We start from the raw sequence: 7,307 nt of genomic DNA, 5'->3' as shown, positions 1-7,307 counted from the left end.
TCCCTACGGACAAAGGTCGTAAGGTGAGAATCAGGGACAACTTCATGCTGAAAAGCGATTCAATATCGGCCAACGATGCCAATGGTTGGTTTCTCGCGCGGAGTGGACGTGTCGTTAAGTTCCACTCGGCTGCAGTATTGGACCTGAACGGTTTGGATGTCTTCGGACACCAGTTGGCTTAGCAAATACAGTCGTGTGAGCATCCCGGCATTCGCATGCCGGCTGCATTAGACGTGTACTGCACGCGTTGCAAAAAAGAATTGAGCACAAATTTACAGCAATACCATGTGGACGATCTCTTGTGCAAACTGTGTGTGGTTGACATGGCCAACTACACATCGTTCGTGCCTTTGATCGAATCATGCGCATATCCTTCTTAGTGTCTTAGCGCATATATTAGCGCAGCGTTTTGTATAGAGAGCGTGCTGCTGCTGCACAGTTAGCACATGACTCCGTTATCAGAAATCCCACACCTAGACTCAATTGAAGACGTTACCGTCGCCGACGATCGGCATCTATTACATGCCGATGTAGTGGAGACACTGTACACGACCTTCAAAAATGTATGCATGGCATGGCTTTGTCCCGCTCAGATCTACATCGACAAACCTTCTTACTTTCTTGAATGGTTGCTTCTCTGACTTCGACAAAGGGCTGCAGGTTGATACAATTTATACTGACTTTGTAACAACGCGATGGTTGTTACAATCGTGAGTCGGAAGGCCGTTGTCGGTGGCCGAGGAGCGCGAACCTGAAAATTTCGGATGATCGAAAAGACCACTCCGATCCCACTCGCTGCCGTTCTTGGCGCCCCGGCACCTCGCTTGCACCTCCCCGCTTGTCCCTGCTTGTACCCCCCCCTGAGCTGTTGTTTCGGCGCGCGCCCGGCCGCTTGTCGGGTCGGTGTCCTCACTCTCGCGACGTCAGCAAGTTGGCGTCTTCACCGCTGCGAACCGGGGCCGGACCGTCGGGGCTGTCGATCGCATCCGCGCTGACTTGGCGGTTCGATCGAGTTGACTCAATTTCGTGGGCTCCCGTTGTTGTCGTCGGGCACGGCGACCGCTGTTGCTGAGGTGCGTGTTTTTCGGCGCGCGCCAGGCCGCTCGTTGGGTCGGGGAGGGGTACAAAAAGGCGGGGGGGGGGGGCCGCGTCCAGTTGGAGCGACCGAGAGTTAAGGCTGGAGAGGTGGGTGCAGGTGGGTCGGGTCGCTTCATCCCCCCTCACTTACAGGTGCTTGCGGATCGTCTTGAAGAGACAATCCGCAAGCTGGTACGATCTACAGGCTAATAGGTGGGTCTTCCTACCTTAACCCGTCCCGTTTGGAGTCCCTACTTAGGTAATGGCTTGACCCATTCCCTCCTATGCTTCGCGGACGGGGTTTTTGTCGTCGAGGTAAACGGTTTTTCTGCCTGCAATTAGCTTCCAAGATCATACCCCTCTAGCTATCTATAACTTTGCGCGTTAGCTGAGCTTCAGCTTTCTTTTTACTTTTGGCCCTCGCTTTTCTACGACGTTTTACTCCATTTTCCTCGTGATCAACGTACGGTTTCCAGTTCTTATATCCCGGTTGTGCTACCTGCGCCGGCTGTGTATTAATATTTTTATCCCGGAGTTTCACCGGTTTAGTGAGTTTCTAATTTTTTTTTTATCCCGGAGTTGCACCGGTTTACTAGGTTTCTAATTTTTCTATCCCGGAGTTGCACCGGTTAAGACCGATTGTGAGTCTAAAAATTTACTTAAAAGTACACCAAACACGCGCGACCCAACGCCAGCACCAGCGAAAAGTACGCTTGTACGCTTTGCGATGACTGATAATGGCCTGCGTGTCCATCGAGGTTTTCCCGGAGGACGGCATGCCAGGATTTATTTGCCGACACTGTCGCTTTCTGATGGATCGCTGCTATCAGTTCAAGGAGGTTTGTAAAAAGGCGGACTCAAAGCTAAAATCCTACCTCATCACGGGCGTTTGGCCAGAGAAGCTCGCTCTTCCGAAACTACTTTCTCCGCCGGGCCCCGCGAAGCCAACCCACTTGTTAAACACCTTGCCGAAAGCGAAAAGTTCGGCAGACATTAAACCAACGACGGAAGCCGTGACAGCAGAGGAAAAGACATCGCCGCGGGCCGTTCAGCTCAATTTAACGGAGAGGCCAAAACCTAAACAAACAAAATGAACGAGATTTAAATGAATAACCTGTCTTAAAAATAAAATCCAATAATATTCATGACAGACTCGGTAGAACAAAACCTCAAGAGCCTAATAAAAATTCTAAACAATTTGAAAAAATCTCTTTACCAATACATTACAACAGAAAATTTACATGTAAAACTGGAATTTGCACAAAAACTCTTCCTGGAAATAGAAAAATACGTAGTAGAAAACGAGGAAAAAATCGAAAAGGAAAAATTTGTATCAATAGTAAAAACGTCGAGGCATACCCATTTCGAAATAAAACAAATAATTAGAAGGAAATTAGAAGAAAACACAATCAAAATGGCGGTGTTCGATATAAAAACAGCTACGGCTTTGGTCCAAACTTATGATGGTTTACCTGGTGGACTAGATGCGTTCGTTGATTCGGTATCGTTGTTGCAAGATTTAACACCCGCAAATCAAATTGCTACAGCAATCAAATTTGTGAAAACTAGGTTGATTGGTAAAGCAAGATCTGCATTACCACCCAACCCAGTCACATTAACCGAAATGATTAATGCCATACAAGAGGCATGTAAAAGTACCGATACTCCCGACACACTAATAGCTAAACTGAGAGCCACTAAAAATAAGGGCGATCAGCAAAAATTTTGCGACGTTGTAGAAACATTAACCCAAAAATTGCTAACGTTATATGTGGAGAGCCAAATCCCTCCACACATAGCGGCAAAGATGGCAACGAAAACGGGAGTGGATACACTAATAAATGGTGTTTCGAACCCCGAATTAAAAATAATTCTGAAAGCTGGTGAATTCAAAACAATTCACAAAGCGATTCAGAAAATCAACGAACTACAAACCGAGGAACCAACCCAAATCCTTTCAATACAAACGAACAAACATAGAGGACGAGGACGAACATACAATAACTACCAAAACAGCGAATACAACCAACGAGGACAATCCTCAAACAATAATAATAGGAGAGGCAACTTTAGAGGTAATTATAGAGGTAACCCAAACTACCGTGGTAACTCTCGAAATAATTACCAACAAAATAGAAGAAATAATTACAATAACCAAAACAGGACTGGCCATAACGTATTTTACGCTCAGCCGGAAAACGAGCCAGTCCCCCAGCAAATAGTAGTTGGGGGAACTCAACCAAACACAGCGATTACACATGCCCAGCAGCAACCGCATATGCAACCAAACATACACCAGTGCGCGACAATTACCAGAAAGTAAAGAAAGTTTGCTACCAAATAAATACCAACTGTTCCAATTTCATTTTTATAAACTCTGAATTCTCAAACTACAAGTGTACTTTATTGGTAGATTCTGGAGCCGAATTATCTATTTTTAAAATAAATAGAATAAATCAAGCACCAATTATAAACCATGATGCAAAATGTACTATTACGGGAATAAACTCCCTACCTTTGGAAACAATAGGATCAGCATCAACGAAAATTTATCTTCCAAACGATGTTGCAATCAATCATACATTCCAACTGGTCGATTCTACTTTCCCTATACCAACTGATGGTATATTGGGACGAGATTTTTTATCAAAATTTCGTTGTATAGTCAATTATGATACATGGATTTTATCTGGAACCATTAACGCAGAAGAATTTCACATTCCGATAGAAGACAATCTAAACGGTGAATTCATTCTTCCGCCACGATGTGAAGTTTTGAAACAAATCCACACCGAAGAACTTCTTGAGGACTATGTATTAGTCTCGAACGAAATTAGTCCCGGAGTATTCTGCGCGAATTCATTAATAAATAATAAAAACAAACTAGTAAAGTTCATAAACACTTCCGAAGAAATGGTTAGAATTAATAAAAACTTCCAAAAACATTTAATACCTTTACAAAATTACGACATATATGCGTACGATAAACTCAATGATAAGAATCGTACTACCAAACTACTCTCAGAATTAAAAACCGATCACATACCATCGAACTATAAAGAAAAATTAATTGAACTTTGCGCTAAATACAATGACGTATTTGCCCTAAAGGGTGATACACTAACATGTAATAACTTTTACAAACAGTCCATTAATTTAAATGATAAAACACCAGTCTATATAAAGAATTACAGAATCCCCGAAGTTCACAGAAACACAATTAATGTTCAAGTTGAGAAAATGTTAAAAGATAAAATTATTCAGCCATCATTTTCAGCGTACAACTCTCCAATTTTGCTGGTTCCCAAAAAATCTGCCAACGAAGATAACAAATGGCGTCTAGTAGTCGATTTTAGGCAACTTAATAAGAGAGTAGTTGCCGACAAATTTCCTCTGCCTAGGATAGATGACATCCTAGATCAATTGGGTAGAGCCAAATACTTTTCGACCCTAGATCTGATGTCTGGTTTTCACCAGATCGAAATAGAGGAAAATTCAAGGAAATACACTGCTTTCTCAACGACAACAGGTCATTATGAATTTTTAAGATTACCCTTCGGTCTAAATATTTCACCGAACTCCTTCCAAAGAATGATGACCATTGCACTCAGTGGCATACCTCCTGAGTGTGCCTTTCTGTACATAGATGACATTATTGTAATCGGTTGTTCAGTAAGCCATCACTTGAAAAATTTAGAAATTGTTTTCGAGAAACTTCAACACTTTAACTTGAAATTAAATCTGGAAAAGTGTCATTTCTTTTGTGCAGATGTTACCTATTTAGGGCATCACATATCACGTCAGGGCATCTTACCTGACCAATCCAAACATGCGACTATAATAAACTACCCTACACCAAAAAATTGTGATGATGTCAGAAGGTTTGTAGCCTTCTGCAATTATTACAGGAGGTTTATCCCCTATTTTTCAGAAATTGCATCCCCTCTGAATGCGCTTTTAAAGAAAAAAGCAAAATTTGTTTGGAACGAAGATTGTATTAACGCATTTGAAAATTTGAAAAATAAGTTAATTTCTCCGCAAATACTTAAATTCCCAGATTTTACAAAAAAATTTATACTATGTACTGATGCATCTAAAAATGCATGCGGTGCAGTTCTCTCACAACCATATGGTGATATAGATTTACCAATTGCATACGCGAGCAGAACTTTCACCCAAGGCGAAAAAAATAAGTCCACAATCGAGCAGGAACTTACTGCGATTCACTGGGCAATAACATACTTCAAACCTTATTTATACGGAAGACGATTTACTGTAAGAACAGACCATCGTCCCCTCGTATTCTTATTTTCAATGAAAGACCCATCCTCGAAGTTAACAAGGATGAGAACAGATTTGGAAGAATTCCACTTCGATATAGAATACGTGAAAGGAAAAGAAAACGTCGGGCCTGACGCCTTATCACGTATCATTATCGATTCTGATGAACTCTCAAATATTACGGCATTGCCAGTTCAAACTAGGTCTATGACAAAGCAAAAAACGAACTCCCAACTTAACGAGCAACTTAATGAGCAGGCTAACGAGACAAATCACCTCAAAGCCTACGACTCAATAAATAACATTGACGCATTTGATTTACCTAAACTGATGTTTTCAATCTCGAAAAACGACGTATACATAAAAATAATGACTAAAAATGTGAAAAAGGATCTTGCTCTAGCGCATTTTCCTTATGCATTGAAAGAATGTAACGTGAAAAAGAATCTTGCTCCAGCGCATTTTTCTTATGAATTGAAAGAGAGTCACTTGCAAAAATATATTGTCACAATAAACGAAATGGCCAAAAATCTAAAAATGAGCAAACTAGCAATTGCAGACAATAACATAATATTCTCTATGATAGATAGACAAATGTTCAAAACAATTTGTAACACAATATTGAAAGACGTCGATTTAATCATCTATAAACCAGCACAAATTATTACGTGCAGGAACGAAATTAATAAAATCATTTCGGAAAACCACGATACCCCTACGGGAGGACACGTTGGTATATCAAGATTACTAAAAAAGCTCAGAAGCTCATTCTACTGGATAAACATGAAAGCAACTATTAGCAAGTTTGTTAAAGAATGCCCAAAATGTAAGCAAAATAAGCACACACTTAAAACTAAAGAAACGTTTACCGAAACAACGACACCTATGAAGCCATTCGACATCGTATCCATTGATACGATTGGACCATTTACGAAATCCATAAGTGGAAATCGTTACGCATTAACAGCACAATGCGAATTATCTAAATTTATAATAGTAGTACCTATCATTGATAAGCAAGCAAAGACACTTGCAAAAGCATTTTGCGAAAGTTGTATTCTTGTACATGGCTGCCCTTTGGAAATTAAGACCGACATGGGAGCTGAGTACAAGAACAAATTATTTCAAAACATATGTGAATATCTACGAATAGAACACAAATTTGCTACAGCCTATCACCCAGAAACTATGGGAAGTTTGGAAAGAAACCACCGTTGTTTAAACGAATACCTACGCCAATTTATAAACGAACAACATGACGATTGGGACACCTGGCTAAAATACTACGTTTTCTGCTATAATACAACCCCTCATACTACACACCAATACACACCATTTGAATTAATACATGGTAGACAAGCCAACATGCCACAGTCTATACAAAACCTAGTAAAACCAGATCCAATTTACAATTACGACTCATACTACACAGAATTAAAATTCAAAATCCAGTCAACTACCAATAAGACTAGGGAACTACTACAAAAATCAAAATTATCAAGCATAAACAGGCAAATTCCAGAAAGCAACCCAATAGATGTCCAAACAGGAGACACTATATGGCTAAGAAAAGAGAACCGTAAAAAACTTGATGCAGTATACACAGGTCCATATACAGTTATCGAAATAAATCACCCAAATGTGACCATAAAAAATAAAACAACTAAAGAAAATCAAATTGTTCACAAAAATAGAATTATAAAAATATGATTGTAATCAAATTATCATTAAAACATTCCTATGTAACCATAGTAATAGACGTAAGAAAATTTGTATCAACTTAGTATTGTATCATTAGTATCAAGAGGCAATTGGAGATTAAAATGATTCCATTTCACTTCATGTCATTCCATCATTTTTTTCAAAGAGGGAAGGTGTCATGGTTTGAGAACCACTGATCCTAGAACCACTCATTATGGATCGAGAACCACTGACCCGAGTGCGTCCCG

Source organism: Anopheles cruzii, chromosome 3, assembly GCF_943734635.1.
Source record: "Anopheles cruzii chromosome 3, idAnoCruzAS_RS32_06, whole genome shotgun sequence".
NCBI lineage: Eukaryota > Metazoa > Arthropoda > Insecta > Diptera > Culicidae > Anopheles > Anopheles cruzii.
This window is presented reverse-complemented; position numbering follows the sequence as displayed.